The 13,195-nt window shown below is 39.7% G+C and overlaps 1 protein-coding gene across 2 annotated transcripts in view; it reads right to left on the bottom strand.

The window, feature by feature from the left end:
• The window catches only part of LOC129244964 (uncharacterized), a 56,690-nt gene that overhangs the window by 35,200 nt on the left and 8,295 nt on the right, over positions 1-13,195 (bottom strand). Inside the window, exon 3 of one of the 2 annotated variants that reach the window (XM_054882894.1) lies at positions 2,429-2,541. The exons of the other annotated variant lie outside the window; for it this stretch is intronic. The gene's annotated coding sequence lies outside the window, so the exon portion shown is untranslated. Of the gene's footprint in view, positions 1-2,428; positions 2,542-13,195 lie in introns of those variants that run through there. 2 annotated transcript variants of the gene reach the window in all.

Raw genomic sequence — 13,195 nt, 5'->3', positions numbered from 1 at the left:
TATGGAGAAACATCACAAAAAAAAAACAATTATCCCCATCTGCAAGGTGTTATTGAAACTTTTGACGCATATTTGGGTACTTTTTCTTGCTTTTTGTCATGGAAGACAAAATAATGCAATAATGTAATTAAGGTAGCCCTTGAGGAAAATACGCCTCGAAGCAAAACGGAGCTTTGAACATTTATCATCATCATCATAGCATCACAGTTCGGAGTGAATCATTGCTTCCATTAAAATTCGCCTCCACGTCTTCCGAAAGGGCGCTGGGCTTCAGGCTACCAACCTCATAAAATTTATGTTACGAATCTAGCAAATTAGCTTTGAACATTAGCGAAAAAAATAACGAAGAAAAGTGTCCAATCGCCGTCTGCTTTCAAAATCGACATTCTGGATTAATTCGCTCTAAATCGTTTAGACAGAACTGTTCTATAATGTCGTCCGTGACATTGAAGATTCGAGTTCGAAAGTAAACGATTACAACTCTGAATTTACTCGCTTCTTTACTACAATTCGAATGTCAGAGGTCATGCCAATGGTACACAAAAAATATGTATATAATTGGCGCGAACACCCTTGCTCGGTGTTTGGCCAAGCTCCTCCTCCTATTTGTGGTGTGCGTCTTGATGTTGTTCTACAAATGGAGGGGCCTACAGTTTCAAGCCAACTCCGAACGGCAGATATATTTTTTATGAGGAGCTTTTTCATGGCAGAAATACACTCGGAGGTTTGCTATTGCCTGCCGAGAGGCGACCGCTATTAGAAAAATGTTTTTCTTAATTTTGGTGTTTCACCGAGATTCGAACCTACGTTCTCTCTGAATTCCGAATGGTAGTCACGCACCCACCCGTTCGGCTACACATACTGAAGATAAATTTAGCGCTTACCATCGACCTTGTTTGTCTTATGATCTGGAGCGGAATCTTCCTGGAAGATCCAATGCTCTCCATTGAAGAGAGTACTGCTTAACTGCCTCACCACGCCTTCTAAGACATCTTCCTGGTACACTTTTGCCGCGGTCTTAACCCCTTTTACGCAGAAATAAAGAGATGTAACGACTTTACAAGACAGCCTACACCAAATCATTGCGGAGGCTGGTTGGTGGCCACGCTGAACCCTTGGAACACATTTTTTTTATATTTCGACATAGTTTCCTCTTAGGCTTATACACTTCGTCCAATGCTGTTCTAGTCTGTTGATCACTTCCAAATAATAGGATTTGTCCAAGTCTGAAAAATCATTCGTTTCTGCAATCACCGCCTCGTATGAATAAAATATTTTTCTCGTCAGTCATTTCCTCAAATTGAGGATCTCTTGGATTACTAGCATAGATTTTGTCGTTTTGCTTATTAAAAACTTCTTCAGCAGTGAAAATTTTCTCATCTGTGGAAAAAATATTTTCATGGTCGTTGACCGTACGCCACAGAAAAAGCTGCTTGCATCTGTGAAGATGGCCAGTTGAGCGACGGAAGACTTTCCTGTGGAGATCATCTTTAATTAGTCTTGACATGGATCTGGTCGATACATTCAATTCCCTACACAAGATTTTCTGCTTTCTAAGAGGATGTCTGCGAATTCTTTTTGGAACTAATTTACGTACGAAAACAAAATTAACGGAACTTTTTTTTGTGAATGTTTTGTTCTCGCCGTGTGCATAATAAAATTTGTCACAGAATTTTTGCCAAACTACGTAGTATTTCCATGGGCGAATTTAGAGACTTGTCAAAAAACCCACTAAGCACAGACATGGGGTATCTTCTGATGATGCCCGAACATAGTCACCGTGGTTAGGCCCTCGTGCTCCCTATAACGTATATTCTGCAAATAGTTTCTGTTGCGATGCCCGAGATGATAGGGACTAACCGAGATACACCAGAAGTTTTAAAATACGAAAAATCATGTACTTATATGAAAAGTCCATGCCAAAAAAAAACTACTTAAAAAAAATTCATTTTTTATATTTCGACATAGTCTCTTCTTAGACTTATACACTTCGTCCAACGCTGTTCTAGTCTGTTGATCACTTCCAGATAATAGAATTTTTGCAAGTCTGAAAAATCATTCGTTTCTGTAATCACCGCCTCGTATAAATAAAATATTTTTCCCGTCAGTCATTTCCTCAAATTGAGGAGCAAATAGTAGTCTAAGAGATCTAAGGGAGCAAAGCCTGGAGAACAGGGGGGATGTGAAACGAGTTGGAATCCTTTATACATATATATTATCAGCAACAACAAGAAAAGATGTACAAATGCCTTAGCCTGTAACTGCATTTAAGAAAGGCCCATACATAGGGAACGATATTGCATTTAGTAGGCGTGGTGCGCGTGGTATAATTTACAATTTTTGATATGATTAAATAGTTTTTTTTTTTATTTTATTGGAAAATATTTGATCGTTAAAAAATTATCCTCCTTGCACTTCAATGCATCAAGCCGATTATAGGGTAAATTTACGTGTTTCTTATTCAGTTCGCCAGAGGTTGGAGTGTTGCGCATTTACGCAGGCAGTTTTTGTTTCGTTGTGGCGTCCAATACAGTGCGAATCCTAAAAAGTAAGTTATAACTTATTTAATGGTTATGAAACAAAAAATACAATAAGTAAATAAATAACTTGACAGCTTTACACAGCTTTTTTTTTGGACATATGAATACTGAGGCAGCCACAACCCAATGATTTTGTGCTTGTAATATCTTTACTCAGTCCGGAAGTTATGGGTTAAATCCCTCTCACTCACTTAGAAACTAAAATTAAGTAGATAATTTATTTGACAAATAATAAGACTCAACAAGTGATTTAAACAGAGGCCTTGGCGTCGCAAGGCCAAGACTTCTAGAAAGCCGATTAAGCTCTTCAAGTCCTCTTGTAAGAGTGGCGAAATGAAGGCAATTAGATCTGGGAACTTCAACATAAAAAGGATTTTAAGAGCGAAGTGTTCTATTAGGAACATTGAATCTTATTTAGCAGTCAATGGCACCAAATATTTCCATATATCGAATATAAACATTAAGTTTTGAACGAGTCCTCGGATCTCGAGTGATAGAACATTGATAAGCATACACTTAGCACTGTAGGGTGGCAAGGGAGTATCAAAGTGAAGAGGTTGAAGAGCAAAACGTACAAACTTGGACTACATTGGATTCCTCGCACGGAGGCAAAGTTCAACTTCGAACGGACTAAAGCATTAGTAAAATTTTTCTAGGGTACGAGTTCGGAATAATAGAGTTAGTATGGGCAATCAACGTAAAAGACGAATCACAAATAAAACCATCATCACGCATTTCATTGACTGAGATAAGAGTTACATTTGAAACATATTCAGTCAGCGAAAGGGGACTCATGGACTTGGAAAACGTCATGTACTCGTAACAATACTTACTGCACAGGTTAAGTATTTCAAATACTTGAAACAGCGACCAACGTCATTAATGAAAAGTATAAATAAGATAGGGCGTAGAATGCTACCTTTTGCAACTCAAGAAGTTGACACAAATGTATGGGATTTAGTATTTCCAATTTCAACAAATGAGATTCTATTTGACAAGTATGATTTTAGAAGGATGGTTCCATATGTACGAGTAGAAGTCCACGCAAGTGGGGAAAGTTACTGATCGCCATTCACTTGGGAGTGGCTAGGACGATTCTTCTGCATATGGTTCAGGCAGCACCACAAGCAGCTCACTCCGGGATTAGCTGAAGTACCCTCTGGGTAGTTTTCGAACACCCGTTCGGGAGTGAGCTAACGTGAGAAAGCGAAGTATTCCAAGGTAGCTGGTTGTGCGCTGGATTTGGGACTCGCCACTTTAAAATTACCCCCAATGAATGAAAGGTGTACAAAAGCCTCGGATAAGAACTTCCTATACTGATGACGGCCTCTGCCAACGATCTAAGGACTACGATTTGAGGGCAACTGCAACTGGAATGTTCGGACCCTTAATGGGGAAGGTGCCTCTGTTTGATGTCCTCGTGAGAGTAAAAGCTGACATCATTTGCCATGGCAAGAAAAGCATAGGACCTTGCGACGTCTACTACAGCTGCTATGTAAAGGAGCATAAATTCGATCAGATTTGTTGTGGGAGAGAGACTTCGTCGCCAAGCACTGTCATTCACTCCAGTGGACGAGTGTCTTGGAATAATCCGGATTAAAGTGCGACTTTTTAACATCTCGCTCATTTGCGCCCACATCCCGACGGAAGAGAAGGACGGTGCGACCAAAGATTTCTTCTATGAGCGCCTGGAACGTTCTTATGAGCGCTGCCCCCGCTGCTTGGCGACTTCAACGCCAGGGTGGGCTGGGAGGTAATTTTTGGTTCCACAGTCGGAAAATTCAGCCTGCACAACGAAACATACGGTAACGGACAGAGGCTGATAGACTTCGCCGGGGCCCAAAACATGATAGTCTGCCGCACTCGATTCCGGCGTCTGGCGATCTCCTGATCGAAAAACACGAAACCAGATCGATCATGTTGTGATAGATGGAAGACACGCTTCTAGTGTATTAGGCATACGTACGATCCGAGGGCCCAACATCGACTCGGATCATTACCTTGTTGCACACGCTACTGTGCAGCAAAAAACGTACATCTACCTACGCAAAGAATGTTCAATATCGAAAAGCTGCAATCGGAAACAGACAGCCAGAAGATTTGCCACTCGACTCTCACTCCTTTTCTCAGAGTACTGCCCAACAAACCTGAATGCACGAGCAACGGAGCAGCATTTCTCGTTCTCTACGTATCGCCGCCGAAGAAAAAATCGGATTCCGGCGAGCCCGAAAAAACAATTGGTACGACGAGGAATGTCATGCTGCCGCGGCTTGCAGGTTTCAAGACCGGGGCGTTTTCCTGTAAGAACAAAGATGGCGATCTGGTGACTGACATCCAGAGCATACTTAAATTATGGAGGGAACATTTCTCGAACCTGTTAAACAGTCATAGCTGCTCATGTCACAGAGAATGTGATGTGTGGATTAATCTTCTAAATATCGCCTATAAGGTTTTAGCGAGCATATTGTGGGAAAGGTTGAAGCCCACTATCAACTAACTGATTGGACCTTATGAGTGTGGCTTTAGACCTGGAAAGTCTAGCATCAACCAAATATTCACAATACACCAAATCTTGGAAAATACCTATGAAAGTAGAATCGACACACACCATCTTTTCGTCGATTTCAAAGCTGCAATCGACAGTACGAAAAGGAGTTGACTATATGCCGTGACGTCTGAATGTAGTATCCCCACAAAACTATGATAATACAGCCATACAAGATGATGTTGCTCAATACCAGCAGCGCCATCAGAATTGTCATGATTCCTATAGAACTGATTCTGATTGTTGCGTCTGGTCACTGTGGGGTAAACGCTGTTCCGCAGTTGGCCAATTTTTCGGCAATTTCTTTTTCTTTCATTTCAACTGATACTCGGCTCAAGTACAACAGCTGGTACAACAGCAACAATAACTAGGTTCAAATGTTTGGATTTCAAGAGATTTATGTTATTTTTAAAGAATGAAAATAGGCGATATTTCTTTATTAATTTCTTATTTGGAAAATATAATTTAATAAATAAATAAATAAAAGTAGGAAAATATTAATTCAAGCACCACTACTTGAAGAACCCAATCAACCAACTCAGCAAAACAACCTCATCAGTATTGAAACGCAACGAATTAATCGAATACAAAGACGGACAGAGTTACATTTCTTGTTGGAGATACAGAAAAACGGCAGGCACTTCTTCTGCTTTGTGGAAATTCAACTTAAACTTTTTTCCCCTTTTAATAGGTACAATAATAAGAGCATTAATGGTGTAGAAAGGTAGACTAACCGATTTGATGAGCACCGACTTGCGATTTTGAACGCTTTGAGGGCAGTAAAGAGGTGGTAAAAGGTAGATCGAAGGAGGACAATAGGACAAAAAGAAACGCAGACAAGAAGGTCGTCGTCAAGTGCATATCAAGGATGCTCATTGTGGGCACATACATACATACATACATACATATATATACAGATACAAATATGCGGAGTTAAAATCCCTTATTTATTTACCTGCATGGTTACGCTCTATAGCATGCGGAGATACAAACATTGTTGTTTTTCAGGTGTATCGAAATGAATGCTAATCTCTTAAGCCTCCGTAAAGTGAAGTTATTGTGAGGAGTTTGAAAGTTGGAGGGATATAATATGTACATATACATACGAGCATATATTCATTTTAGCGGGCACCTATGTAAATCAGCAATGCAGTAAGCAGATCGAGCAATGTTACATTTTACATGAATATTTACACGCTTACTGCATAATGTAAACGGTTACATACGAGAGAGTTCAAAAAGTTCACCGCATGAGGAGGAAGCGGCGTGAAATTAAATATGGATTTATTTTTCCCTTTCGATACATTTTTGGGCAGCTGTGTAGAGCAGTCATCGCCTTTTATATTTTGCGCCCTATTATGAAAACACAGTAAAATAATATTGAAAATGGATTTGGCGACCGCTTTTTTGGTTGTTGAAAAACGTTGACCACGCATTTAATTTTTTTGATGCTCGGGAACAAAAAGAACATAGATGTCGTACTCTAATGACGCACTAAGAGGTTATATACAGTTAGAATTTTCAAAAAATCGATTCTGTTTTTATTTTATTTTCCTAATGTAAATATATTTAAGAATACACACAAAAAATTTAATATTGTTCCGGTGAATATTTTCGAGGTTACACGCCAATTTGAAAAGGCGTTTCAGAGAATTTTTACCCTATGTAAAGTGCTTTGCAAACTTTAAACGCGTTTTTCTCAAAACCGTGTTTTCGAAGTCAGTGGACAGGATTTTTCAAAAACGGCTGAACCGATCGTCTTGAAATTTTAACACAACCTTCTCAGACTTATTCTCCAGGTATTAATCGAAGGAATACGAATTCTGATGATTTTTTTTAGGCGATTTTTCGCGAAAAGTTTTGTAGAAAGTTCTGCGATTGAATCAAAAATTAAAATTTTGACTATTCCTTCGATTAATAGTCAGATTTATCTATCCGCAAGAATAATCTAATTGGTTTTTCGATTTCAGATAATCCAAACCGGAGATATTTTGTCCACCGCTGAACGTTTTTTTTTTGGAGGACGCTTGGGAGATCGTCTGCAGGAGCCGTGCACTTCAATATTTTCACTAATTTTACGTGCTATAATTAACTTTAAAAATAAGCCGGTAACAAACCATGTCCGGGAACGTCTTAAAAAAAAAACATTTTGCAGTAATCACTGTATCTCGGTCGGAAATTATCTGAAACCAAAACCAATTCAAATTTAGTCAAAGTATCATTAAATCTTCCCCACAACGTTGTCCGCTTATTTTTTTCTTCGTTTAAAAATGTTTGGTGGCGGTCTAAAGTGAAAACTTCTACTTTCAACGAAAATTTCCGCCATTTTGTGGGCGGGAACCCCCTTCATGTCAAAAAAAAAAATAAACTAAACGTTCGGGGGAGGCATTTTATATGAAGAAAATGTGTGCCAAGTTTGGAATGAATCGGTCAAGTAGTTTTTAAATGGCAGTGATCACCGACTCTCAAAAAGTAGTTTTGAGAAAAACGCGTTTAAAAGTTTGAGAGTCGCGCTGCCTTCCCGAACGCTCGCACCTGTCAGAGCTAAGACGCGAGACTAATTGGACAATAACTCCAAAAGTTTTGCTCAGATCGGCTTATAATTTTGGGAACATATATAATACTCGTATAATATTGAAATGTTAAAAAATAAGATAAAAGTTGAAGTAAGTTTATCAGTGCACTCCTGTCTCAATAATCCACTTTGAAAATCGTGATAAATCATAGCACGAAAATTTTCATGAGTTAATTCCATCTTTTGGGCGAGCTCGGTTTTTCAAGTAAGTAAGTTTATGCTAAAAAATACCAAAATGTAAAAGGCCACCTTCGCATATGTACGAAACTCTTCTTAGTGGGCTCATAATTGTGCAAAAAAGGAACAACTCGAGCCCATATTTTGCTTAACGACACCTCTAGTGTAAAGGGTTTTCCAATAACAGGTGTTATCTATTGCTATCGAGAGATGATTAACGATTTTTTATGCCTGGATGTGAAAGAGAAGGTCTACGCCAACAGCCCAGGGTCGATTCAAGACCTCAAAGATGGAATTCGTGAGGCTATCGAGGACATAGGGCAGCCACTTTACAATTCGGGTATGGAAATTTTCATGAAAAGGATATTGCCCTGTAAGCGTGGTCGTGGTGGTCATTTGTCTGATGTTATTTTCCACTATTAACGGCATATCTTCCTCTTTATAATGAAATAAACATCCGATCATTTATATTAAAAAATAGTTAATAACTTCAGCCATGTTTTCGATCACAGATCTAAAAACTCGCGCGAGCACTCCCCATTCTGTTGCGTCTGAAGTGCTGTGAGCATATTCGACATCCATTTTACGAGTACACCGAAATTATTAGTTCTGCCTTTCCCAGCAAAAACTCTCCGTTTTTTTTCCAATATTGGCTGAGGGCGTTGACATCCTCGACCTGCTTGGACGTTGATCGTCTTCAAATGAATATCCACCTTGCTTGAATTGCCTTCGGAATCGATAAAACATTACTACACTGAGGAGAAAGCAAAGGGCTGCATGCATCGGCATCACCGGAACATATAGAATTTGCCCCAGTGCCGTCCTGAACGTCGTTTTGCACTTACTTAACATCGATTTTAATGGCAGCATTTTTGGGCAGTCAACTTAGTATTTCTCTGAACTTCGGACAAATCTCACTATCCAAAAGTTGGAGTTTGAGGGTTGTGCCACGGCAATCTTTCCAAGTAGGCACGATTGGAACGAGGGGAAAATGTGTACCGAAGTTAGTATCTCTGTCTTCACTGACGGTTCCAAGATGGAATCTGACGCAGGATTTTTCTCTAAATCAGCCAATGTATTTGTTTCCTTAAAATTGCCGCATACTGCTAGTGTTTTTCAGGCAAAAGTCTTTGCGATCTTGCAGGCATGCAAAATGCTTAAGCAACGTGGGCGCGAGGGAGATATTAACTTTTTTCCGATAGCCAAGCCGCAATTAAGGCTTTGCCAACGCCATGGAGCAGATCCAAACTGATCAACTCCTGTAAGGAAGAGATCAAATATCTTGAGTGTACAGGTAACATCTCCCTGATCTGAGCATGACCCAAGACATAAGAACATAGAGGGAAATAAAATTGCTGATGAGCTTGTTAGGAAAGGCTCGACTGAATTGGTCTCAGAGATCTCCTATCCGGTCCATAGCATTCTCCTGACTATAGGTAAAGGGGAGTTGCACAACTTATTTTTTAGGCAAGCGTAGAAAAGATGAAGCTCCATTTGGGGCTCAGTCCAATAGAAGGAGGACTCAGAAAGTCCTGAGGACTCCACGCCATTAAATTTCCAAACTCGTGACTGTGTTTACCGGTCATTGGACGATCAGCTTACAGGCCGTAAAGGTAGGTTTACCATTTAACCCGAATTGCAGAAGCTGTGGAGACCTTTCAGAGAAGAAGATTGTTGAGCACTTTCTCTATAAATGTCCACGTTTGGCCGCTAGACGATTAAGGCCACTGGGCGCTCCTCTCTTCGACAGCCTGGGGCAGTGGACCAACCTAAATCCCATCAATTTTTTCACCAAATTCATAGCTCTGGCTGGCTGTAGGAGTTTTGTCATAGGAGTCATATTGCCTGTTGGAGTTTTCATACTGGTATCAAAACGGCGCTTTATTTCTACTTGGGGAGTGCCAGTGTGGTACTTCAACCATTTCATCTACCTACCTATTCCTTTTATAAATCATTGTTTTTCTGGGTAAGACCGCCATATACAGATGACTGCGCGGACCCTAAATTTCTCTATAGTTGATAATTTATTTCCGATTGATTTGCTTATTTTACGATATCTCAAATGTCAATGAACCGACTTGAGTGACATTGCAACTTTATTATTTATTGATTTGCGCTTCTCTTAAGTTATTAAGTACAGAGTGCTAAGAAACAAACTGCAACCTCTCTATTAGGCGATCTTTTTGTGCTCCCCTCGTTCATACTTAATGCATTTAATTGTACTGTGTGTAAATATATAACTGCTTTTATGTGAGATGCATTAATAGAACACCTAATCTCAGTAATTTATGCAGTAATGACGTGCCGCTAATCTTATAAAAAGGCATGTCCGGGCTTTGACAGCTGTCGCAACATGTGTATGTATGTATGTATATATGCACACACATTCAAGTGAATACTTTCGTGTTGACAGAACTTAAATACATATGACCACACATACACACTTACTCGGTGAAGCACAGTTGGTCAGAATATACCAAACGGCGTAGACAGCTCCCAGATAAATCACTGACCACAAAGTAGAAAGTAAAAGAATGAAATTAAAAATCAACTAACAAGCAGACAAAATAAGAATATAGCCAGAAAGAGATAAGAGAAGTTTGGAAGAGTGCTATAAACCACCAGTCATGACATAAACAGGAATTGCGTTAATAATTACCAAAAGTCCCGGTTTAATTTTTTTGTTTCATTTAATTTTTTGTTCATTCTTTGAGGCACTGAAGCGCGCAAATTATGAAATGACGGTTAAGCACAGTGCTACCACACACACACACATACATCCATGCATATGTGTGTGTGTGCTTAAATGAATGAATACTTACACATGTATGTGTGCGTATAGCAGTAAATTTTAGTTAAGATGGTGCAATAATCGCAGGTAGAGGTTTAAGTCAGACTATGTGAAAACGCCTTGCGTAAATTTCTATGCAACTGGCTGTGCTGGTATTTATGATCAAATTTTGGATGGTACAATTCTCATACAAGTTCCATGGAACATTTATAAAAATAAAAACGCTTACATTTTTGGTAAAATGCCGATGGAGTAAGAAAGAGTGGTTCTCTGGGTTCGAAGCTGGGTTGTTCCGGACTCGAATTTCGTGAGAATATTGGGAATATTGAGGCGGCCGCTGTAGCCGAATGGGTTGGTGCGTGACTACCATTCGGAATTCACAGAGAGAACGTAGGTTCGAATCTTCATGAAACACCAAATTAAGAAAAACATTTTTCTAATATTTCCGAGTGTATTTCTGCCTTGAAAATCATTGGCCCAAACTTAAATAATTTCCCTAGCTGAACGACATTTCTGAAATTCGTCTTCTACTTTGCTGAGAGATTCCGGGGGCAATAGATATTTCAGATTGTAGTACTAAATCCCCTCATAACAACCAATGTTGAGAAATGAATCCGCTTTCGGGTGATCCGGAGGCTGTTAGGCAAGTGGGCTCTTCCACAATTCTGTCCCAGTTTCGACTGTGGCCTCGAAGTGGGTTTCCAGGCTTTTTGCCAAATCAACTAGACTCAATTACTCCAGTACTATCAAACTTTCTACTAAAACTTGGAAGAAAAGACGTTCAGTTGATGGTGGGTATCATTATAGGACACTACCCATGCGGTCAGCATATGACCACCATTGGAATCATTGCGGACCAAATGTGCATGCCGTGCTTGGAGGAGGCGGATAGCACTGAGCACTTCCTCTGTGAGTGTTCTGCCTTTGCTAGAGCACGCCTACGAATTTTTGGTTTCGATGTCATGAGAATGTGAGTAATATTCGTTCTCTAATACTGGAGGATATCTACAGATTTGCCAAAGAATCTTGAAAATTCTCACAGGCCAAACTATCTCTATCTCTATTTTTTCCTATCTCTTTCTCTGATACTTTTTTCCTTCCCTCCTTGACTATCTACCCTCTTTCCAGAGCTCTAAATACAATGGGCTTTTTAGCCTGAGTGCCACCAAATCTCCTGGTGCTCCTTGGCTCGACCTTTTCGAATTTCAATTTCAACTATCAAATTCTGCTACCCTACGACCTCCCAAGCTTTTAGCACTTTTTTAAAATTCCTTTACTAGATATGTTACGCATACATCCATACACATGGAAATACAAAAATATCAGTGAAATGGACAAAGCAGACTGCATAAAACTACTCTTAATCGTGTGCGTGGCGTAACTTTCACGCAAAAGCTAAATTGGTCTGTTAGATACGATAGATGGATGGCTGGCTGGCTGGATGGCTGGCCAGTGGACACAATTTCCTCAGAAAATTATAGCCTAGTTTGATGGCTTTGATTGCGAAATATGGTCAGTAGTCGGTTTCAAAGAACAGCAGCTACTATGCACATTAAATACACAAAAGTAGTTAATATACTCGTAGAAACTGCCGTCGCATTCCAAGCAAACGCAAAGTAACTAAAACTTAGGCGTGTGTGCACACAGATCGTAAATATAAACATGTACTTATTTTTTAGTTTTCATTGGACCTTGTTGTTGTGCTTCTTGACTTGCAAAGTTCTGGTTCCGCAGCCTTGACTTTGGCTCATTGATTGCATTGACCAGCGATTGTCTGCAACATATAAATATACGGGGCTATGTATATGTTTGCATGTATGTACGTATGCGATCGTATGTGTTGACTGCAGCTGCGTGGTTTAATGGCCAAAGCCCGAATGGTCTATGCTCCCCCCGAATCCGCTGCACACATACACACCTATGTGAATGTCTGTTATGTTTCTGTTGTCAATAATTGTTGGCCAACAACAGGTTCTTTGCGTGTCCACGCTACTCTTCAATATAACTTCGTGTTTTGTTTTTGTTTACTTAGCATTCGCGTTCTTTTATTTTTGTAATCGAACAATCAGCAGAGGAATTGATTGTTAGCCTTTAATGCTTGTATGTATGTATGCATGTATACATTCTGTCAAAAAAATATCGGAAATTGTTCATTTAAAAAGCGCGCGTTTCAGATATGTCTACATTTTTTTTGCTGGAATGTTGGCCCAACTGTCCTCTACAGTGTCGCAGAGTTTGAGCGAGATCTGTCAATTAGCATTTTTTGGCATTTATGTAATTATATCACTCAACCGCAGGTGTGCTCTGCGATTTTCACTATGGATAAAAATATCGAACAAAGAATCTTAAATTTTGTTTTGAACGGGATTTCGTGTGCTGAATCGTTGAAAATGTTGCAGAAAACCTATGGCGAGTGTGCCTTATCAAAAACACGGGTCTACGAGCCTTATACCAGCTTTTGCAGAGGGCCGAAAGGTCGTGGAAAATTTGTCCCGATCTGGTCGCTCATCAACGTCTTCAACGGATGAAAACGTCAACAAAGTCAAGGAAATGGTGGTGGAAAACCA

Source organism: Anastrepha obliqua, chromosome 4 (assembly GCF_027943255.1).
Source record: "Anastrepha obliqua isolate idAnaObli1 chromosome 4, idAnaObli1_1.0, whole genome shotgun sequence".
NCBI classification, from domain to species: domain Eukaryota; kingdom Metazoa; phylum Arthropoda; class Insecta; order Diptera; family Tephritidae; genus Anastrepha; species Anastrepha obliqua.
The sequence above is the reverse complement of the archived record's forward strand: the minus strand, read 5'-3'. Positions and strand labels throughout refer to the sequence as shown.